Consider the following 24,192-nt stretch of genomic DNA (forward strand, 5'->3'; position numbering starts at 1 on the left):
GACCAGTAGTATAGCCATGCTAGTATATTTATCTTCTTATGACTTGGTAGTCAAAAATATTCGTATGTATGATCTTAAGTCTTGCTCCCTTGGAACGAAAGATGTACTGTACATACATACAAAGGCTTTCCATTGTGATCTCTCTTGAAACGGTCTCTCATCACAAATATTATCTTCCTTGAGTCATTAAAAAACTGCACTGAAATATCCTCATGTACATACTCAGCCCTCAGGTTGCATGAGTACAGTGGGATTTTCATGCCTAAGACAAATGGGTGCAAAGTTTCACCCAGCTTTGACTATTTGGCCAATAATATTCTGGGCCTACATAAATATAACCGGCCTTTGAGTTTCCCCTGTCCCTTTAAGCTTTCAACTGGTGTTTGTCCAACACCTAGCATCATGGGGCTCTGGTCTTGGTTCATGACGAGGCTCCTATGAACTACAATCACACAAATAACAATGTAGTGATCTTTAGGAATTTTGTTGCTCGTACCTTGACACTGGTTTTCCAGAGGCAGATGCGTGTGTGTCTTTTCCAGCATTGCTTGTGCATGCTTCGTGGCATCAGCAGCCGAGAAGCTATCTAAGCAGCATTTTATGAAATGTGGAGATGAGCACTCACAAAAAATACATTCATATAACCTGATAATGGGGAAGGCATTTCTCATGGATATCTTTTAATATAAGTAGGATTCAACTGATGGGAACAATTCTTATTCTCTTGTTCTTGTCTGTACTTACATCAAGATTCCAATAGCTTTGGTGTAAATTTGGAATAGCTCCATTAACTCCAGACTTACACAGGACAGGTGTAATTGAGATAGCAATCTGGCCTTATCATGTAAACCTCATTGCTGAAATTATCCCTTTCATCTGTACAGAGTTTTCTCTCTAAATCTAAAGTAAAATGAAAACAATCACTCACCACTTTTTCCTCCAGTAACAAAGGCTCTTAGTGCAATTCTTTAATTTAAACCTGTAAAATTGGAACAGAAAATTATTTTCTCGGGGGCCCTTTTCTGTAAGCATCAATTATAATGTCTAAACTCCATGAAGTTTTAGTAACATAACTCTGGTGTGCATAACCCAAATGCACTGAAATAGATTCGCATTAAGATGTAAGATCATGCAAATGTTAATTCCAGAATCCTCCAAGTATTAATAGTTGTTTTTTCACTTAAGTTTTCACTATAAACAGCTATTTGATTAGCTTGCACGTATGTCAGTATCAGAATACATTTTGTAAAGGGACATTTCTCAACACTGAATAATTACAGCTTGATTTTGGCTGTAAGATGGTTTCAAGCAGCTTTCTATTTCATACATTTTTTAAATGAAATTTCCTGTATGTCCCTTACTGTGTTTTACCTCCCTTCCATTCCTAGAGGCGCTCCACTGCTTTTATTTTCCCCATAACAGATTATGGTACATCTTCTCCTGCTCTCTTTTCAGTGTCTGTGTGCTCTTATTTTTTCCTTCTTTGGCTCTCCCTCTACCTCCCTATATCCTTTTTCGTTTTCCTTATACTATGTTCTCTGCTTCGTCCCCTATATTTTCTGCCTGTACCACTTTCCCCTCCCCCCCAAAATCTTTCTTCTACATCAATCCCTCTCCTACTCGAATATGCACTTAATCAGCCCCACTGCCCCCACCTGCAAGTCTCTTTCCCATTAGTTCCCTCATAAATAGGACTGGGAAAATTAACCAGACACAAGTCAAAGGATTAAACTAGGATAAGGGGCTCCACTACCCAGGGACAGCACCCAGGAGAAAATCCAAGGCCTTCCCAGCTTCTGGAAAAGAGAAAAGTGATTGGATTTGAACCAGAGTGCTGTCCCTGGACCCTGTCTAGGGGTTCCATCTTTTCTCATCTCTAGCAAAGTAGGCATCTGATAAGTTTGAATTTTCTTCTTGAAGAAAGAAGTGTGTTTTGTCTCTCGGTCCCCAACTTTTCCAAGAGCCTTGTGGCTGGCACAAGGTCATAAGAACGGCCATACTGGGTCAGACAAAGGTCCATCCAGCCCAGTGTCCTGTCTTCCGACAGTGGCCAATTCCAGGTACCCCAGAGGGAGTGAACTTAACAGGTAATGACCAAGTGATCTCTCTCCTGACATCCATCTCCACCCTCTGACAACCAGAGGCTAGGGACGCCATTCCTTACCCATCCTGGGGAAGAATAAGTCGGTCCCTCCCCCTGATTTGTTTTTGGGTGTGACTAACTCCAGTGTCTGACACCCTCCTGCTCAAAGCTTTCTTGGGTAGCAGCAGTGTGAAAGTGACATGGTTCTTTACAGCGCCACAGCCGCTTTCTGCTGAATTCTGAACAGCAGCCGTGAAATTGAACAGAGTCCTGTTAAACTCACTGGGCTACTGCTTGGCAGAGCTACAGCAAGAGACGCCAGAGGCTTTGGAGTTGTCTGCAGGCTTAGGGAGACGACACTGCACTGGTTTATACATGGCTCACGTTTAGAAAGATTTCTCAAACATACGGGCTGGGAGCTTTTCTTAATGAAAGCGCATATATTCTGAAGAAGCTGATGTCACTCAGCCAGGCAAGCTTTCCAGTCACCGTGGACGACAGGGCAAGTGGATTCTTCAAACCCTGGTGCCGTGTATTTTAGAGAGAAGCTGATTTGGGGAAAGGTTTGGAGTTTGAAAAACATTTTATTGGAACTATTTTTTCATATCAACCCAGCTGCAAAGCCTGGTTGCCTTGGCTGCATTAGATCAACCCTACAGAAAGAGGGAGCGAGAGAAATGAATAGTCAGGGGATTATAAAACCTCTGCAAACATGTTATTTGTTCCTATTCCTCCCCTTCGTTCTGTAGAAATGACCCATCTCACATAGCATAAGTTTTTGGGGCTTGCCAGCTGGGGTATCCATTTTGAATGGCTTGGCTGAAGGCCCCAAGTTTGAACTGGAGGTGTTGGGGAGACTAGTGAAGACGGATTGGATTTTTCTGGATGGGGAGGAAGGAAAAGAAGGGATGGATTTATTTTTTTTGAGTGAGAAAAGAAGAATGTATTTGGGCAGGCGTGCTTAGAACCCACATACATTCTGGTCTTGCATCCGAGCAATTCCCATTGATTTCCATGGGGGATGCATGAGTGTAAATGAGAGCAGGGGCTGGTTGGAAGGTATTTCTCACACTGGCTGTCTATTACTCCCCCTCATTCTGGCCCAAGCTACTCACCTAACCATCCTCCATGCCTTCTTTCATGCCATCCCTTCTACCTGGAAATCCCCTTCTGACCTGGGCCACCAAGACTCCACCTCTTTGCCTCTTCAGTTCCCTCCTCAAAGCAGACGTATTCCATGAAGCTACTGAACCTTACACAGGTTGTTATAAACTGTCCTGTAAAATCCAACTGATGGCCCTAACGAGGCCATGCCAGACATAACCACTGAGCCACTTTGCCTCCCTTCCCCATCCTTCAAATGGACTGTGAGCTTCTGAAGTGGGGGCCTTATCTTCTCTGTACTAAGCTATAAAGTGCCAACCATACTTGAGCCTCTACATAAGAGACCTGAATAGAGCGGTCACTGCCAACATGGATAGAAAAATAGAACACAAAATTATCCTTGAAATACACCGCAAATTACGGTCTTGCTCCCATTGAAATCAATAGCAAAACTCTGATCTAATGGAATGGTTACAGCAGATATAAGTTTCTCCTTTTATCTTTGCTGGGGGAAAAAGGTGTTACCAAGCAGCTGCTTAGTTTATGGGAAGACTAATTGAATTAATGATTGGAAGGATCACATTTAAGGTACTAAACATAAAAACAGTATTATTTTGTGCTTCTGGTTAAGAATATTAAGGCATACCATAAGGAACATCAAAGCCCTTAATACTTCTGCAAATGCTACTGCCATGTGCTTAACCATCTGTGCAATATCTCCAAAGATTTTATTTAACAAACGGCCGCATTAAGAAGCAATCCATCTTACAGCTTCCATCTCTGGCCTTTCATCAAAGATTATTTTCACTTACAACCTTATTCTGCATTAGGAATGCAGACATAACTCACTGAAATTTTGCCTGCATGAAGGCTGAATGGTGGAGGCCTGAAAGGCTAATTTCCAGCAAACTTTTCACAGAGCCATCTGCAAAATGGGGTAGTTTCTTGGCTTTGTTGGAAGTCAAGGAACTATCCCATTTTGCAGATGGCTCTGTGAAAAGTTTGCTGGAAATTAGCCTATCGATCTTATTTCTGTCTTAATGGTGCTACACAACAGCAAGTCCTATGGTCATGTACCAGGAAAAAAATAACACAAACGTGGTATGTAAACTCAAGTCAGCAGAGATAAATATTTAAAAAGAAAAGGGAAAACTGCAAGTGAATAACCAGTCATTACTTTCAAGTAGTTCTGTTTCAGTGCAAAAGCTGGGTTGACACACCGTGTAATACATAGTGTATTGTACAGCCACACTGGGCTTATGACATATTTCAAAGAATGGATTTAAAAAAAAACTATTTTGCATCTCTAATTTAATGTAAAATAGGTATATCTGCAGATGTCTATCTCATAGCACTGGAAGACCCTGAAAGGTCATCAAGTCTACCCCCCTGCCATCACTAGCAGGACCAAGGACTGAATTTGGCCCAGATTTCTAAGTGTCCCCCTCAAGGATTGAATTTGCAACCCTGGGTTTAGTAAGCCAGTGCTCAAAGCACTGAGCTATCCCTCCCACCTAATTTAAAAATGGTTTGCTCTGTTGAAGCCTGGATTGGCATGATCAGAAATGCTGAATTTTGGAATGGAAGTATTGGAAAGGGGAGGCTTGGGGATGATAGGAAAAATCATTTGAAAATGCAATTGAGAGAGATGTCATTGGATGGAATAACTCCAACCACACTAGGGACGCTGCTGTGGCATGTTTCAGGGGAAATCTCACTGGCCTCTCTATGCTGCTGTTTTCCTCTGTGAGCTTGACCATCCTGGGACAAGGAACTATGATGGAAAGCACATTAGCTAACCTCGGGATCCTAAGGTTCACCACTACCACCCCCACCAAATATGTTTTTAAGCAGAACTGTCTTTATCTGCACTAAAGCAAAAGCTGGGTTTGCAATTGGCTTTGCTGAAATGTGTCCAGTGGTGATTGTGATCTTTGCTACCTCGTGAAGTTTTGTGGCACCAAAATCTGTCTTGAAAAATAGTCCTGGATATTGCACAAAGAGTATTAAGCGCTGCTTAGATTGTAATCCCCTGGGGGCGGGGTCTGTCTTTTTGTTCTGTTTGTACAACGCCTGGTACAAATTAACAACAATAATAATTAGGATCAATGGGCTCTAACATCTGGTGGGACATGATATACGCTCCCCAATTCCCTGCAACACCATTCCTCTTCCAGGGCCCTCCCCTCACCAAATGGCATAGAATCTTCCCTTGTAGGCACCCTATCACCATCTGCTCCCAGAGGAAAAGAATAGCAGCAGAGTCACCCTCAGTAAAAATTTACCACACTGCCCTCGGCTGACCTATGTTAGTTAGAAAGCGTTTGTATGTATTGTACTACAATGCATTTTCCCAGTGCAGACATACCCGACATTTATTAAACGTTGCCAGCTCTCCTGATTTCATCTCAAGTCTGATATTAGGTGAGTTTTTTCCTTAAGGTCCCAGGTGCTGGAATCAAGAAATTGCATGTGAATCTCAGCTTTCATTCAGCCCAACTCCCAGTAAGTGTCAAGCCCTCATAGCTGTGGAGAAAAGCTTGAAACACGAAGGTAAATGGAAAAGCACCCCACATTTATCTTATTTTTTTAAAACAAATTAGGATTTTTGTGTTTTGAATCATGATTTTGCAACACTTGAGCTTGGCAATATTGCTCATGTCTCCTCTCACCAAATACGGGTTGACCCAGATTAGGGCTCGTGAACAGAAGAAAACTGACATTGCAATCTATCGTGTAAAGTACAATAACCAGAAGGAAAAAGTCACTGATAGGTGGCCAGTACCTTGGCATAGTCCCTGTGCCCATACATAACAATTAAACAGTTACAGCTTTCACAGCGGTGAAATATCTTTGGAAGGTTTGAGTTAGATCTATTCCGAAAACTTTTTTTTTTCTTCTGCTTAGAAAACAGTAGGATTTTTCTCCTTTTGCACCCAAATTTCTCAAAGTGGCTGTTTAAAAGAAAAATCAAACTTTCCAGTTGGCGGGTCCTTACTGGAGTTTCAAGGCATGTTTAAATTGCGACGTTCTCTCAGATTAAAGGAGTTGGTTTGGGGGCAAGAACGTTCCCACGGTTTTAATCTGTGTAACTGCCTGCAGTACTATGGAGTTGCAGAAGAAATATGGAAGTTCAGAGCTCTCAGCTGGACTTCAGGAGGGGCAACAACATGAGCCTGGTTTTGTGGTTGTTGGGACTGGAAAGTTGGTTCTGACGTGCTCACACTTTTCTGCCCCGTGGGCCAATTGCAGCCTTTGTTGCAACTCGGTTGCAATCGGTTGAGTTACGCCAATGAATTTGGCTCCCTTTCCTGGAAATGACTTAGTTCACACCCCTTCCCCTCTGTCTGCAGCTGCCACTTAAACCAGGTGACTCAGCAGGTGCCTCCTCCACTCCCTATAGTGCCACGTGAAACCAAGCAGATGGTGTGCAACTCCATCTGAATCACTAGTGCAGACCTATCCCTGTACTACTCCCTACACAGACAGGTGCTTCCCTTCTCCTGTCCAGCAGAGGAGAGAACAGACCATGGTCTAGGGGGGAGATTATTGTGGTAGCTGGGGGGTAATGGAGAAGGGGGAAGGAGGACAGAGAGGAACACAGGAACTATTTTTTTTTATTATGTGGTAGCTGGGGGTAATGCAGACGGGGGAAGGAGGACAGAGAGGAACACAGGAACTATTTTTTTTATTAGTTAGGCTTTTAAACATGTACTTTATTGCTGATAATATTCTGGTTTGTTACAGCAATGCCTGCCCCATCCTCACTCAAGCAGGCAGGCAGGGAGAGTTCTTGTATTTAAAAATGGAGTACTGTACCCTGTGTGGGAATTGCAACCTCTTCTTACCTTTGCAGAGAGAGACTCCATGAGGGGGACTGGGTGGCCGCACCCAAAGGAAGATTTCTACAGCAGGGGCAGTAGAGAACCTTTGCTTTTCGTTTTCTGATTCTGGTCTGTGTTTGCAACCATGGGGCTCCATCACGCCACTTAATCTCAGTCCCCCTCAATCCCACCCTGAGATTCCAGCATGCCAGAGATGCACTTCTGCTGCTGCTGCCCTCCAGAGGGGTGCAGCATTCTCCCCACTGCCATGCCTGATGCTCCACGTGGGGCAGGACAGGAGTAATTTCTTTCCCGGACTCCTAAACAAGCGAGAACTCCCTTTTATGGCCCTCGCCCCCTTGTGCACCCAGGGAGCAGCAGGGCACAAGCCTATCATTAAAGCGGCTTTTCTGTGTGTAATTTATACCGGCTTGGGTCTGAATAAGTGCTGTACCATACAGTACAATACCCGTAAGTATTCGAGCAAATACTAAACTGTCTAGTCCCTAACAAACTACAAAGGTATAACGCTATCCAGTGCCTGGGAGCTGAGCCTTAACAAATTCAGATTGGAAATAAGGTGTAAATTTTCAACCGTGAAGGTAATTAACCACTTGAACAATTTACCAAGGGTCGTGGTGGATCCTCCATCATAGCCAATTTTAAAATCAAGATGGGATGATTTTCAATAAGATCTGCTCTCGAAATTATTTTGGGTAAGTTCTATGGCCTCTGTTACACGGTGGTGGGAGGGAAGGGGCGAGCGGGGGAGTCAGATTAGATGATCACATTAGTCCCTTCTGGCTCTGGAATCTGTGAAAGTTTGGTTTGCTGTTTGACATTCAGATTTATCGCCAAAAGCCGGCTGCTTGGGGTTCTACCAACTGCTAGCTTATGCATTCATGGACCGTTGCCCTGTATCACTGCCAGTGCATGAATTAAAAACAAACACAGAAAAATGAGGTAATGCGATAAATAAGAGCACTTCCAGGGAGAAAAAGTGCTTAAGCTGATGCTGTGGACTTCTTGTGACTCGTCTTGATAACAATTCACTTTCCAGCCAGTAACTGTCGCGTGTAATATCCTGCCGATGGATCAGTGGTGGATGGGATTAATATAGTTGCGCTTCTCAGGCGCACAGGCGTCTAGCTATGTGCTTGCTGCAGTTGTTTGTCGGCCAGCGATAGACTAAGCTTTGTTGCAGATTGTTAGGTTAAGGCAAATGGAAATGAGCAAAAGACACGTGGCTGCCATATGAAACGCAACAGGCAAGATTCCCTGCTGTCTTGCACGTGTCAGCATTTACACTTGCACAAGAGAGGTGTAAAAGGCAACCGTGTTTGAAGGGTAGCTTTGTGCACCCACTTTTGCAAAGAGGCAAGGTGCAAAACAGTGGAGAATCACGCCAGTGTCTGAACAACTGAAGTAGCAAGGCTCTTTAGATGGCTAATTGAGATACCATTTATATTCTTATTTAATATTATAGTGCCCAGAAGCCCTGAAGAGAACCAGGGTCCAATTTTGTTTGGCATGATATGAATGCATGTAAAGAGACAGCCCTTACCCAAAGAGCTCTGGCCCAGATCCTCAAAGATATTACAGGGCCTAATTCCCATTGATTCCCATGGGATTTAAGCACCTTTGCGGATCTGGGCTTTTAGTAAAGCCAATGACATCAGCAGAACAATCCTTGGTGAATGTTTGATGGGGAAGAGTTTGAGCGCTAGAAAGGGAAGGAGGTGCAGGTAAGAAGGTAGGTGATGCTGGTTTATTTTATTAGGTAAGAGTTTACTAGAAAAATTAAATAATAGACAATGAGGCAGAACATTGTTACTGTAAACCAATACAGGAATACAATGGACTGAGGCATAGGTGATGATGGATCCTGAATAAACCCCGGAGAGACAGAAAGAAATAGTATATCTAATAAGTAAATTTAAAAACAAATTCAAAGAAACTTGGATTGCATCCTTTTCACTGCCTTTTTTGGCTGTGTTATCTTTTTAGACTAGAAAATCCTTGGGACACCATGGTCTCACGTCTGTAAAGTAGCTAGCATTCTCGGGGGCAGCAGTGAAGCCTACTGATTAGAGCGCTAGACTGGGACTCAGAAGATGGAAGATCTAGTCTCAGCTCTGCGGCTGGTCTGCTAGATGACCTTAGGAAAGTCTGTACCTCAGTTTCCCCATCTGTAAATGGCCAGTAATGATACTGACCTTGTTTGTAAAATCCTTTGAGGTCTACTAATCGAGAGAGGGGTATGATTATAAATACTAATTCAAACAAAAAAGTTTCTGATCAGTGACCCAGCTTTATTTCAAGAGATATATATGTGTTCCACTATGATGCGGCTGCATGTGTAATATTCCTTTATATGGGTTTCTGGTTCTATTTTTAATTTCATTTATTTCCCTGTATTATTTGATTTCATACTGTTGTAAACTTTCTTGTTAAAAATTTGCAATTGAGTTAGGAATAGTTATTTTTAGGGTCCATATATGAGGAACTCCAAATGCATTCAGAGAGCCAAGATTCTGCTACACATTAAATCTGATTTGTGTATTCATCACACCCCTGTTCAGAACTAATGAATCCAGATATTCAGCAAATTGAGGAAGAGTACAAGTGAATTTAGGTGCTGTGAAAAGCAACGATCAGCTTTTGTCATCAGAACTACATAGGAAACTTCACTGATAACTGAAATGAAATCTTAAAAAGAGATATGGACAAAATGTGGCCAGTTCAACATACAGCTGAATGATTCATATAAATAGATATTTTTCCTAAAGAAAATATAATGGAGAAGCTAAAGTCATTAACTCTGGCAGGGTCAGCAAGTCTTGGATGCACAAATAAATTCCTCTAGCCATATACACAAAACATCAGTCTCTTGACCACGCACATACTGGATCGATGCCATGCCTATTTGTATATTAATATGAATAATGAAGATGAGCCTAATAAATTTGTTACAAATGGGAAAAAATAAAAAAAAGACAATAGTCCATGCTAGTCTCCACTGCTTGTCATGTAACTGGCAAAGACTCACAATCACTTTCTTCTAACACTAAACAAAAAGCTTTAATCTAATAGAATTAACAGTATTACCCCAAAAAGTACCTTGTCTCCCTGGCTCAGTTCCATTGTACGGGAGATTTTCAAAGCTGCAAGTAGGTGCCCAGCCCTCACTCACTCTGAATGAGAAGTCAGCACCTAACGGGGATTGGTGTCTTTGAAAATCTCCCTCTTTGCAGCACCCCTCCTGTTTGGCTTCTTGCTATAGTGTTAAACAAAGAATATACCCACGCCCGCACTGTGGTCCCAGTTCAGAAAAGCATGTGCATTACTTTAGCCACATGCTTAAATCCCCTTGAAGTTAATGGGACTTAAGCACATGCCTAAAATTAAGCCTACGTTTCTTGAATAGGGATACTTTCCTGAATTAGGGCCTTTATTAGTAAAGAATTCAGTGCTAATCACTGTGCTATTTACTGCTAGTAAAGAATGCAAAAATGATGGGCATGCTTTTAACAAGATTATGTGTTTGTGGACAGGGGAAAGAACAGCATCTCCTTTTCACTACATTCGAGTACCCTCCTGGCTCCGCTGAGGATGCTTACTTAGGTCATTTTTATTCAAGACAGTTTCTGAGAGGTAATTTTATTTTATAATTACTTAAAATCAGATATCAGCAGAACCTTTATTTACCAGGGAACTAACATTTAACAAGGCAACCTCATCTTAAGTCTAAGTATTTTCTAGGACATTGTAAATTCCTGTAGCTTATACAAATTATAGTGTCTAAATTCATAAATGGTCTGGCACGAGCGTTTATTTCCAGTTGTTGAAAGTGAAAGGCCCAAGAAGGACTTTTTAAAAATAAAATTGTTCCTCATTCTCCCTAACCATAAAATCAGCTTAGAAAAGCATTATTATAGGGGAGCTGGTGATGACACCTACAGTTAAAGCTGCCTACTACTTTTCATTATAAGTATTTCTGTCCTTTTAACTTTGCCAAACTTTAACCATTGGGATTAAAATAGTCTATGATTGCAGTCTGACTCTGTTTGATTTTTTTGTGCGAAAGTTCCAACAAAAATGGTTCAGCAATTTCCAAGAGCCAGTTAGTTTAAAAAAAAAAAGTTTTGTTTTTCAACCGTTTATTTGAAGAGCTCTAGTGTCTACAGGATTTAGAGCAGAGCTTGGAATTTGCCATTAGGATGGCCCTGGGGTTAGAAAGGTGCCTTTTGCAGTTCCCATTAAAATACATTCAGATCTGGCTGTACTAAAAGCCTCTGAAAATCAGACAGGGTGCAGTCCTGGCCCCACTGAAATCAAATGGTAGTCTCAATCATGGGATCTGTATTATTTGTTCCACAGGATCCTGCTTCCATCAGCACATAGGATGGACAGTGAACGAGGCAAAGGATGGACAGCGGAGAAAGGTTATGCTCTTAAGTTACAGCCACCACAGTGTGACCCAGTATAGCTAGGTTCTATTCCCGACTGTGTCACAGACTTCCCATGTAATGCTGAACAGCTATTCTAATGTATATGCGCAAGAGGAGCACATGAAAGTTGTGTAGACAGCATTACCACTGGCGTTAATGAACTTTTGAATGCTTTGCTTTGCAACCTGAATGTACTTTTATATGTAACTGTGTAGCAGGGTGCTGCTGCAAGGGCACCTAATTAGCCCCTGCTCAGCCAGCCCCAATCAGGGGAAATAGATTGGGGTTGGGGAGAAGTCTGGTGCCTGGCCTTTAGAACTGGCTGCACCTGTGGGCCTGCCGGTTGAAGAGCCATAAAGGCTGGCTGGCAGCCAGAGCAAGGGGGGAATGGCCAGGGAAAGGGCAGTCTCCAGGCTGGGGGAGACTCCCTGTAAAAGAGGAGACAGTAAAGCCTTGTAAATAGTATCACTGGTGGTGGGAACTTTGTGTGAATAAAAGCCATGGGTGCTGCATCAAGAAAAGGCTTGCAGTGCTTTATTGGAACAGCAAAGAGCCGGGGGCGGCGGCGAGGAAAGGACCTGGTTACAAACTGTAATATAGAGAGTTATATTGACTAGGGCTGCCCAGGGCTAGGACTCAAGAGATCTGTGGCCTGATTCTCTACTGGTGTTGATTGGTCAGCAAAACTACGCGCATTCACATCGGCTGAGGATATGTTGTATAAGCCGGCTGCATTGCTGCTTCTTTGTGTGCCCTGGGCCAACGCCTCTAAGCTGAAAGCTTCAACATTCTTCACTCATTTTTACACGCCCAACTTGAAACAACTAGAGCCTGAGTTTCAGTCACTGAGCACTCAGATGTCCCAGGAAAATGTTGCCTTACCTCCATGTGCCTTAGGTTATCCATAGGTCGGGGGTTTCTAAACTTCATGCTGGCGCAACTCCATTTGAATTATTTCCTCATGGTACCTCAGACAGCATGGTGGATGCCACCTTGAAGCGCAAAATGCCTTCCTCTCTGCACAGTGTGACCTCACACGCACCATACATGTGAGGTCACGCCATATGGACAATGCCATTTTGTAGAGCTAAACAGCATCCTTCATAGGAGACCAGATGTCCCATTTTTAAAGGGACATTTCCGTTTTTAGGGCCTTTTTCTTATATAGGAGCCTATTATCCTCCACCCCCTGTCCCGTTTTTTCACAGTTGCTATCTGGTAACCCTAATCCTGCAGGCATTGTGACCTTGAATGCCCAGTCATGCCGTGCAGAGCAAAACGGCACCCCCTGCATACTAGGGCTCGCCGTGATCCCATCTGCTGATGCCATGACCCCATTTGGGATTTCAACCCACAGTTTGGGAACTGCTGCCATATGTAGAACGGTGAACATAAACTCCTTCAGAGGCATGCTGTGTGGTTAAATGTATTAATGATTGTGAAGTGCACTGAGATCTTCAGATGGCGTGTGCCACAGAAGTGTAAAGTGCTAGTTTTATACACTATAAACGCTTCAGGTTATGTCCTTCGAAAAAGTACCTTGCTCTAAATACGGTGCAGATTGAGTTAGCCTCTGCTGGGACTACTGTATTTTAGCTCACATGGTCATGTGATCTAGGGGTCTAACAGTAATAGCAGCAGCTATCTTGGAGACAGCAGGTGTAAGTGAACCATATGGTAAACGTGGGAATGTTTTAAAGTATTTTTTATAGATTTATCTTCAGGTCACTTGCTTCCTCTTTTTTCCTGAGGTTCCCCTTGCCCCAAACTATATGTGGCCGGCAAGCCTAAGGAACAATAGGAAAACAACAGAATATGCCCCAAATGCTGTAGATGTAGGAGTAATTAAAAAATCTAAAATGTAGGATCTTTTAGCCCTAAATTTATGTCAATGTTGCTTATACTTTCCTGAGCCTTCCCTCTTTTAAGTCATAGTGTTTAGCATTTATGTAATCCTTTCCTTTAACTGATCCTTGCAATCACTTCTGAGTTAGGACAGTATTAATATATCCATTTTACAAACGGGGAAACTGATACAGAAAGGGCCTATAGTGAGCTAGCATGTAAGTGGTGGCAGCAAGATTAGAAGCCAGGTTTTTCAGGCTCTCTGTCTCATGCCTAGTCTATTAAATTGTGTGTGTGTTTTGGTTTTCGTTTGTCCTCAATTTCTAGCTCCAAATTGCTGTGCCCTAAGGAGGACATTTGTTGAGAAATATAAATGAAACCACCACTGTCCATTGTATTGTGTTTGGAAATCCGAATGTGCAAATAGGAAGTTATGCCATAAGTGTACTCAGGACACAGGAATTCAATCTTAATGGTGTAGGATTGCGCCTGTCACTTACAGGTTGAGCGGGGAGTTCCAGATCATTAGTACAGCCTCCCTTTTATACAACTCTAAAACAGTCTTTTAATGTGGAATCCACTTGCTGTTAAAGCTGCCATTGCCAGTGACTCTAGTTCTACTCCACGGCCAGCCTCCCCAGAATTGGCCTTTTGATGATGGCCCTTCCTCACAGTGAGTAAGAAGTCAGGTCACAAAGGAGACACAGGAAGGTGAAAGGCTGTAAAAGTACAGAGGAGTATGTCTAACAGAACTGTGCTTTCACCGATGTTAAGATTCCACTATCAGAGGGGTAACCGTGTTAGTCTGGGTCTGTAAAAGCAGCAAAGAGTCCTGTGGCACCTTATAGACTAACAGATGTATCAGAGCATGAGCTTTCGTGGGTGAATGCCCACTTCGTCGGAAGTATGTGATTCTGCTAGACATTCCTATAGTATGTGTACAATTACCTAAATATTTCCAGTCACTGTATTTTACGACGTTATTTTTAGGAGTTATAATACTGAAAATATTAGGCCAGATCTTCAAACCGCAATAAGATTTCTTTGCTGTGACAAAGGAACTTAAACCAACCTTACAAAGGCAACCGTGGAATGCTCTAATGTAAAGGGCATGCTAGGGCAACAGTGAGAGAAATCAAGGGTGGAGTCAGAGAACAGTGTGCTCAAGCAATCTGGGACCAGAGGAACAGTTCCTAAGGGGTATGTCTACACTGCAATAAGACACCCAGGGCTGGCCCATGTCAGCTGATTTGAGCTTGCGGGCATCAGCCTGCAGGACTATAAACCTGCAATGTAGATGTTCAGGACTGGGCAAAATAATATTTAGTCCTGCCTCAGTGCTGGTAGGGTGACCAGACAGCAAATGTGGAAAAATCAGGACAGGGGGTCGGGGGTAATAGGAGCCTATATAAGAAAAAGACCCCGAAATTGGGACATCTAAAAATAAAATCATTGGCGATACACCTATCTCCTAGAACTAGAAGGGACCTTGAAAGGTCATTGAGTCCAGCCCCCTGCCTTCACTAGCAGGATCAAGTACTGATTTTTTGTCCTAGCTCCCTAAGGGGCCCCCTCAAGGACTGAACTCACAACCCTGGGTTTAGCAGGCACCAATGCTCAAACCACTGAGCTATCCCCCCAAGTGCAGGGGACTGGACTAGGTGACCTACTGAGGTTATCACTGCTATGGCTGTATGATTTCAGGCATGTCCAGATGTAATACACTTTTGTGCTTTTAGATTTACCAAATATAATCTAATAGTCTGTGGATTTCAAAAGAGTGTAGCTAGTGACAGTATCACAGCAAGTTGAACAGTGAAAAGGAAGTACAATACTTTATGGATCCATATTCATTTTTTTATTTATCTTTAGAAATCTTACAGATTTACTTGTTTCTATCTAAATGAAATAGTATTAACTGTAACCCTTTCACTGGCTCCACCTTCACCTCAAACACAAGATACTTGTAATCTTTAAGGGCTTTCATAATTTCTCTTATATCCTGTTGCATTACCCCATCCTCCCTCTTGTGTCAATGATACCAGCCTTGATCACCTATTTGTCCCATATTTGCATTTGCTCTTTCTTCCACATAGTTCCCTATGGATGTGAAACCTTCCTTGAACTGGTCATAAAGACACTACCATGTTTGCCTTTAAATCCCTTCTCTAGACTCACTTTTATCATAATTTCTATGGGAAGTTTCCACCTAATGAAGTGGGTAACAATTAGTAAATACTGATACCTGCTTAACGTATTTATTTACATCTTCTTCTTAAATTTATGACTTGAAGGTGTCTAATTATCAGGGGCGGCTCTAGTAATTTCGCCGCCCCAAGCAGGGCGGCACGCCGCAGGGGGCGCTCTGGCGGTCACCGGTCCCGCGGCTCCAGTGGACCTCCTGCAGACGTGCCTCCGGAGGGTCCGCTGGTCCCACGGCTCCGGTGGAGCATCCGCAGGCATGCCTGCAGGAGGTCCACTGGAGCTGCCTGCCGCCCTCCCGGCGACAGGCAGAGCGCCTCCCGCGGCATGCCGCCCCAAGCGCAGGCTTGGCGCGCTGGGGTCTGGAGCCGGCCCTGCTAATTATGTACACACCTACTCTGTGTAACCATGTTACCATCACTGTCACTCCCATCCTCTCTTATTCGCTCTGATTTACACCCACCTGTTACATCATCTTAAAGTAGACTAAGCTCTTCAAGGTGGTACTGTTTGTTACTGTGTCTGTACAACACCTGAGACATTGGGGTCTCTTTCCTGACTGAGGTCTGTGGACACTATCATAATACAATATATAAATATATTTGTGGACAATATAGTGGAAGAGACATATAATGCCTTAATTTCTAGGCAGTAGTTAATGAAATACTGGACCTTAACACTGTGACGTTCTGATTTGATAGAAAAGCTATTTTAAATTATTTTTGTAATTTTCTAAACTTATTGCACATCATTTCCCTCTCTCTTTGTGGCCTGTCCAGTTTGGATTCATGGTACCAAAGCAGCCTTGCTTTAGAGGTGGTGGTATGTAAAAATCAGTACCAATCAAATAGTTAGGACTCTTTAAACAAACAACCAGAATAGTTTCTGTGCTAAATTTCTGGCATCAAAAAATACATGCTGGGGTGGTGTAGAAGACGAGTTTTATTGCCACTTCTGTAATGCACTCATCTCAAATAACACATCATCTTATAGCTCACACATCAGCTTATATATAACGTACATAATTCTTACTGGTGAGTGTGTTTTGCTTCATTTTTTGCTCCATGCAGGATCTGCTTTGGTATTTGTAGGGAAAACATTATTAAAATTTGTTGCATTGTTAAAGCTTTAAGTAATATCTCGATTTGTAGTTTAAAAAGAAATAAGACATTCAAGGACACTGAAGAGGAAGGCAACAGTGAAATTCCAGCTTGTATAGTATGCAGCAGCCTGGTTTTGAGACAGAGAAAACCTCTAAAGAAAACATCACAATACTGCTCTGTATCCAGTTTTCTTTCGGTGCCAGTTCAAGATACAGTCTTAATCCTTAAGGCACTTGATGAATCAGGGCCTGGCTGATTGGTCTTTCAATTTACAACACAGCTAAGTAACTTAATTCTTTTAGACAGTGTTTCTCAACAGAGTCTACAACCAAGAAGTGGGTTACAAGGGAGCATCCAGTGGAGAGTACCTAACTGCCGAAAGAAAAGGGAGCACCCAGTTATTCCTAAGACCTGATGGGAGTCAAGCAGGGCAGAGAAAGTGCAATTTTCTCCTTTTCTCTTGTTCCTGCTGCTTCCCCTGCTCCGATACTTCCTGCCCCCCACCAATCACAGTCAAGCTCTTTCTTTTGTAGCCCATAAGGCTAGCTTGCTATATTGCAGATTGTGTTTTCTTCATTGGTTTGATTCATATTACTTTGCTATCATATGCTAGTATTATTGAGTCATTTTATTTTCTTGAGTCTTGTTTATGTTGAATTCCAGTATATGCTATTCATAATAGTTATTCATAAGTTGGCTGTAATGCAAGTAACCCACAGGCTTTTATCCTGTATGATTAGCTAGAGCAAGTCAGTGTGAGTGTTTGTAACCTTTGGCATAGATAAATGGCCTACTGGTTACCCTTCTTGTTTTTGGGGAACTGAACGGGGGAACCGAACAAAGAACTGAATATATTTATCATAGGTCTGGAACAGATAGGTAACCACAGGGTACACCGCAGAACATGGAAGTCATAAGTAAGGCCAAGGGTAACGGTTTCAGGGATGAGATAATCAATATTAATACATATGAATATATGTCAGAACATGTTAACCTATAGAGTAAGATTTATTTGGGTGAGGAAATAGGATTTGGGCACGGTAGGTTGGGCCTACCTATCTTTTATCAAGCTATCAGCTCAGCTTCGCAATACAGCCTAGCTACTCAACACTCAAACCGAATCCCTACCAACTTGGGAAGCCTGGACCATCAATTCCTCAAGCATGCCAGAGATGAGGCTGGTCCTCTGTCTCCTACTACCAGGTCTTTAGGGAAGGGTGTGAGTATGCTAGTTTAAGTAATCTTTTAGAATAGAGGTGTTACCACCAGGGGTCATAGAATTGTATTACTTCTCTGTGACTCTGTGTTTAATAGCATTTTGTTGTTGTTTCATCTATATTAATAACGATTTTATCAATTTGGTATTGTCATCAGTGTAAATATCCTTGCCACACAACCTGAGAGTTCTCTAACCCTGTAGCCGGAATTGGGACAAGAACCTAAATATCTTCTGATAAGATCAGTGGCGAGCCATAACAAACTAGCCCATAAATTCAGGTCAACACTTCCTTCCTCAGCTGTGCAGTGGAGATGATGAAGTGGGGATTGTAGAGGCAGTGGTATGGGCTCCTTTTAGTCTCTTGGAGCAGCATTGCCCCAAGCTAAGGGCTGCTTCGTTGAGTAGAAGGACACTCCCAGTAGCCGGTATCAGCTCAAACTCAGCACCAGCCTTTCGCAATTCCCCAAACCAGTTCCTCAATCTGTATCATTCGCTGCCTTGCCAGTCTTAAATCCACCCTTCTTCACCATTCCTTTCTATCTATTGCCCACAGTACCATCAATCCTCACCTTCCCTTGTTTCACTGTGCAACCAATCCCACAATACTTTGTGAAATAAACGACTATGGGATAGGGTGGGTTGCCTTTTTGCGGATTGTAGACCCAAAGCAAGTAAAGAAACTGTTCTACACCAGTGCAAATATATCCACTGCTAAAGTTAATGAGGGTGGGAGAGAAGGCATTGCCAGTTGAGAACCAACCCCTCCCCCCCACCATGTAAATGAACTTTTATCTACCGAGGTAAACAAAAGTCCAAAACAGACAATTTTCAGAGCATGCTGCAAAACTCACTATTATTCTCTATTCCCTCTACCCCTTCCACCAAAGCCTTTCTTCAGTAAACAATCAACTACAAGAGAGAAACAGTTGAGAATATGAAAAGCAGCCGCTGTAAGCAGGGAAGTGAAGGATATATTATGGACTCCTGTATGGGCAACTCTATGCAAATCTTAATCACTGTAGTTTGCAGTCAGACGATAACACTATAAATACTACAGATAGCTAAATGAGATACAGAAAGAATTCCGCACTGTTGACAGTCTGTGCTTACGACAGGCCCAAGCATGGAAGAGCAAATTGTGCTGCAGTTCATTTAAAATAGTATTGTACCTTGGTGCACAATAAAAAAAAAAAAAATCAAAGTTGGACAGTATCTCAAACTTCATGGCCCACTTTACGACAGTGTCAGAACACAGTGATTAAGCTTTCAATATTTGTAGTCGTAGAGCTTGTGAATGTTATTTTTCCAGGCCTGAAAATGTCATCTCAAATCTTTTCCTCATTCTCAATTTGAATTCAGGCATTAATAAATATCATTTCCTGTAATATAGGTGGTAGCATACCGTGGGTTGGCAAAACTATTTGCTTTCAACTTGTCAGGATCCAGAAGAACCCAAACAGTAAATTAAATGCTTCTTTTTCCTTTGTAGCTGTATATTTTATGAATTAGGGGCCTTATATCCTTTAACAGCATTGTTTGAACTCAAATACTGTATGCTGAATTTCAGCTAGCTGAACTCAAATATATATTATGTAACAATAGTCTACCTAAAAGGCAAAAATCAATGTGCTGTGATTAGAGTTTACATTTATTTGGGTGACAGACAGAATGAAAGACATATGTAACCTTGAACACCTGACTAGCAAACTACTGACTCAAAGTCCTCCCTCATACACACTACACAAAACTACCTCTATAGTAAACACATGCACATCGATACACAAAATATTTACATGTGCACAGCCTTATATATATACACAGGTATATATAGGCCTGATACCCTTAAATTTTTATTATTTTATACTTGACAGATATTAATGTTTATGGTTATTTTTTCACTGTTTATTGACTTTAATGCTCAGTTACAAAATATATTTTAAGAATTTTTTATTTATCAATTTAAATGCTCAGTTGTGGGAAATTGGTGGGGGGGGGTGTGCAACAAGCAATCACCCAACAATTATTTAATTACAATGTTAAGATTAAAAAAATTAAAGCTTAAAGTTGTCAGCATCACATGTCAAAATACACAAAGCAAATACCCTTTAATCAAACTGGAAGGCCTCAAGCAGCTGTTCCTTACTTTGCTGATCAGTACATTTGGATTATCAATGCAAATATTTTTCATCAGTGCGAGTACATACAGTGGAAATCAGTGTTTACCGATACAAATCTAATCCTTCCAAGCCTGTGTAGCCCAGGAAAATAGCCACACACACTCATGTTCTGTTCACGTGTAACCACGCATGAATGCTCCGTCCACACCCTGTGTTGTACACATGCACGTATACGGGCTGGACACATACACAGGAGTACCGTGCTCATGCCCTCACCCCGACACATGCAGTGAGTGTTGTATTTGTAGGGCCCCCCCCTGCACTATGCAGCTGCCCCGAGTGACAGGCGCACCCCCGTGGTCACGCAGCCCATGCACACCTGCTGTCACATCCCTGCACTCACGCTTTGCCCGTGCACACACAGACCCACTCCTCCTGGGCTCCCGCTGCCTCTGCACTTGTCATGCGCCGGCCGGTGCAGCGGGGGCGGCCAGGCAGGCTCGGCGCGGGGCCCTGCGGGGACTGACCCGAGCCCCGGGCCCGCCGGCCGCGTCCCCTGCGTGTGCACGCGCCGCCCGCCCGCCCGCCGGGGAGGGACCGAGCTCCAGCCTCGCGCGCGCCCTCCCCCGGGACCTGGCGTCTCGCGCCTGCCTGGAGCAGAAGAGGGGGAGTGGGTGCAAAAGACGGAGCCAGGGAGCGCGGAATCCACCCGCCCGCCCCCTTCCTCGGCTCAGCCCCAGCACATCCTGTGCACAGGGGGGCGGGCTGGCCGGGGCTGCTCCCCCCCCCTCCCTCCGGAATCCTCCCGGCTGCAGCTGATGTAAGGCGGCGCGGGGGGGCGGGGGTTTCTGCGGGGAGCCCGGTGCATGGGCAGAGGGGAGGATGCGGTGCGAGCCTTAGATGCGTTTCCCGGTGAGCCCCGCACGCAGCCAGGGCGCTCCGGAGCGGGAGCGGAAAGCCAAGGGGACAGGTAGGGGAAGTAGGCTCCGGTGTGCGGCGCCCAGCGGGGCTTGGCTGCACCTCTGCGGCCGCCCGTCGCCGCGAACGCCGGGCAGACGGGAGCGCTGGTTCCCCTTTCCCCGCTTCGGTCCCTGCCTCGCACGCCGTCCCTCCAGCGCTGTGTCTAGGCTTGGGACTGAGTGAATGCGTGTGATTGTAGAAGGGGGGAGGGGGGCATGATTGTTGCTTTATATTTTGCTCCTCCAGGCTTGTTGCAGGGGAGAAAGCCCTTCCTGCAGGGAGCCTGACATGAGTTCTGGTCCTTTCCCACTGGCAATAACCTTGGGGTTCTGGCTGGCCATGCAAAGGAGGCAGGATTAGTGCATCTTTGCAAGACCAAACTCGCAGCTTGAACGGATCCTTCCACTTGCTGCACACCAGACAAGCTTTTTTGTTTTAAATTAAATTCTTCTTCTTCTTCTCACCTTTATTGCCAGCTGAGCGGATCACTGTAGTTTTTCATGGGTATCCGGATTGCAGGGTGGTGTGTGACCACTGTGTGTCATTTAGCGAAGAGTAACTTTGTTTTGAACAATGGGACTCTGCCTTTGAAGGTTTTTTTATATTCTTTAATATAGAAAGAGAGCACTATTATTAAATAGAATATGTGTGTGAATATATGTGTGTATGCATGTATTAGCTCTGTGTGTAAAAAAAAAAAAAAAGTCCAGTCTAATTTACATAAATGTATCAACATAATATTTTTATATTATAACTTTTAAACCAAGATGTTGACTAAGGTTGCCATTTTGCCAGCAATAATATACGTATTTGACTTTGAATTATGTACAGTCAGACACCTGTTACTTAATCCTGTTTATCCTTATCAATTATTGTTATCCAACCTTAGTCGTCGTTTTATCTCTGAAAGTAGAATACAAATATGGTTCTTCTAAAAAGGATGCTATGCTGGTATACAGTAAGGACAGAGGAGATTAAAGGATATCTCAGGTGATATTTTTCCAAAGAGAGTAATTCTGGAAAATAGCTGAAAAAAAAATCTTTCTCTCAGAGGTAGGTTTATGCTGCATGCAGAGATGTGTGTTTGGTGCGGGGTGTACAACTTTGAAACAATCAGCAGAGGATATGCTAAACGATTTACAGACTTTGTTTTTATAGATAATGTGTGCAGTATGTTTGCTTAATAGTATTATGTTGCTTAGTACTCTCTGAACTTCCCTTTGAAAGTGTAAAATTATAGGAATTTATGGTTAAGGATCTGAGTTATTGTTAATTATACAGAAAAATAGAACAGACCCTAATTATACAAAAGAATAGAATGAATGGTGTCCTTACAAATAGACAATCATATTATGTAAGCTTACTTGACTAGTGTATAAAGTGTTTACCAAAACAAGGAATATTATTTATTTGAAGAGGTTTTCTGTAAATTAACCTCCAAAAAGTATAACATTTATTGTATTCACAGTTTTCTTCCAGGTCACAGGTACCTAACCAGGCCCTTATATGACAGAAGGGTTACTATTATATACGGCTGTGCATTTTTGTATCATACAGAGGCAGTTTATAAATATTAATTGGAAACAGACTCATTCCTTTCTGTTAGTGATAATTTAATAATGTAATTAAAATAAATTCCAAAACAGTATGTCACGGGTAAGATTAATTGCCATCTACAATGAGATTTTTAGGTATGGCCATCTAATTCTAGGAAGGAACAAAATGATCGAGAAATATAAAATAGTACGCATTTCACGCATGGAAACTTTTTTACAACTGCTAATATTACTCTGCCTGCAAATATCAGGTTTGAGTCGTCTTTTGATGATCTCACTAAACACCCGGTATTCATCTAAAAGTCAAACCTCTGGTGAAAATATAACTCTTCAATTAGCTGTCAAAACAGAATTTTAAAGCTTGATTTGATCACTGGGTATGGATTCCTATCTGGTGGAGTAACAATGGCTTTTATTTTATAGGTGTACGCCCACACATAAGAGCTTTGTTCTAAAACAGAATTTTTTATGCAGTGAATTTAAAAATAAAATGCATAATCTATTCTGTAAGCTCTCTCGCTCTGTCTCTCTCTTTCATATATATTATTTGTGAACAGAGAGGAAAGCACCTAGAGGGAAAAGAGATAAAGACAGAAGAGAGGGTAAAGAGATAAATTCCATCTTGGCTTCCCTTACAAATGCAGGAAATACAAATCTATCTCATCGTTATATACCACCCAAAATCCAGTCACTAGCTGTACCCTTCTGCTTCCATCTTTTTTTAAAAAATGACCAGTTCTTTTGACCTGATGTACCCTGCTGACTTCTGTTGCTGACTTTGGCCATTTGTTCCAGTAATGTCTTGCACTTAGAGCTCTACTATGAGTCTGTCAAATCCATTTGCATTATACTTATAACAGAAATATTAGAACCGTTTCTTGTTTAATGTACCAAATATTTAAGGTACTGCTTTGTAGGAAGTGATGACTTTATTTTAAAATCCGATTTAAATACCCTATATTTCTAACTCTTGTAGGTATAATTTCCATCCTTCGCATGATTATTCACTTTGTTTCAATATTTCCTTTGCGTTAGCTTGACGTTTTTTGTAATCTTGTTGCTTTATGATTCATTTTCATTTGTGGTTTTACCTTATGAATTATATCCCATTCTCGGTCGTCATTTGCAGAATAACTAATTCTGATAATTTTAGTGTAAATGTTTTGCTGTTGAAACTGAAGTGAATGCTGTGCTAAAGATGAAGCCAACCATCTTATGAATGAGTGCCTCTCTAAGAAAAACAGGACCTCATTTGTTTTAGGAAGACTTTGACTTCCTCCATATTTTAAAGCATCTGTGCTACAGTATTCTGGGAATTGTTGGAAAACGTGGTAGAAATCAAATTTCCTAAGTCATAAAATTACAGGATGCTTCAAACTGGTTGGTTGATAGTAGTAACCATTATCAAAAATTGCACAAAACCACATTTCTGATTGGGCTAATCAATAGTAAAGGCTCAGTTCCACCCTCAGATTAAAGGGTGGATTGGACTACTGTGACCACTTGGAGCGAGAGTGAGAGGTTATGGGCTCTGCTGCCAACTGTCTGTTGATCTCATTCTCCACTATTGCAACCACTGGCACTAATAAGATGTTATAATACCTACAAAAGATCAGCTCCTGGACAAAGAGCAGCTGGCTCAAATTCAATGTATGCAAGATCAGAGTCATGCTGGTTGGCGGAGGGAACCCTTTGAAGAGCTAGCCAGTTCTCTGATCCTTTCTTTCT

General features: G+C 42.5%; 1 protein-coding gene and 1 long non-coding RNA gene across 3 annotated transcripts in view; one reads left to right on the forward strand and one right to left on the reverse strand.

Moving 5' to 3' along the window:
• The window catches only part of PLCB4 (phospholipase C beta 4), a 407,328-nt gene that overhangs the window by 53,006 nt on the left and 330,130 nt on the right, over positions 1-24,192 (forward strand). Inside the window, exon 1 of one of the 2 annotated variants that reach the window (XM_039530678.1) lies at positions 20,818-20,918. The exons of the other annotated variant lie outside the window; for it this stretch is intronic. The gene's annotated coding sequence lies outside the window, so the exon portion shown is untranslated. Of the gene's footprint in view, positions 1-20,817; positions 20,919-24,192 lie in introns of those variants that run through there. 2 annotated transcript variants of the gene reach the window in all.
• LOC120401084 lies at positions 936-12,476 on the reverse strand. The gene is made up of 3 exons (XR_005596279.1): positions 12,345-12,476; positions 5,556-5,639; positions 936-979 (listed from the first exon to the last, which is right to left on the reverse strand). It is a non-coding gene; the product is annotated as an uncharacterized LOC120401084 (long non-coding RNA).

This window comes from Mauremys reevesii, linkage group 3 (assembly GCF_016161935.1).
Source record: "Mauremys reevesii isolate NIE-2019 linkage group 3, ASM1616193v1, whole genome shotgun sequence".
Lineage (NCBI taxonomy): Eukaryota > Metazoa > Chordata > Testudines > Geoemydidae > Mauremys > Mauremys reevesii.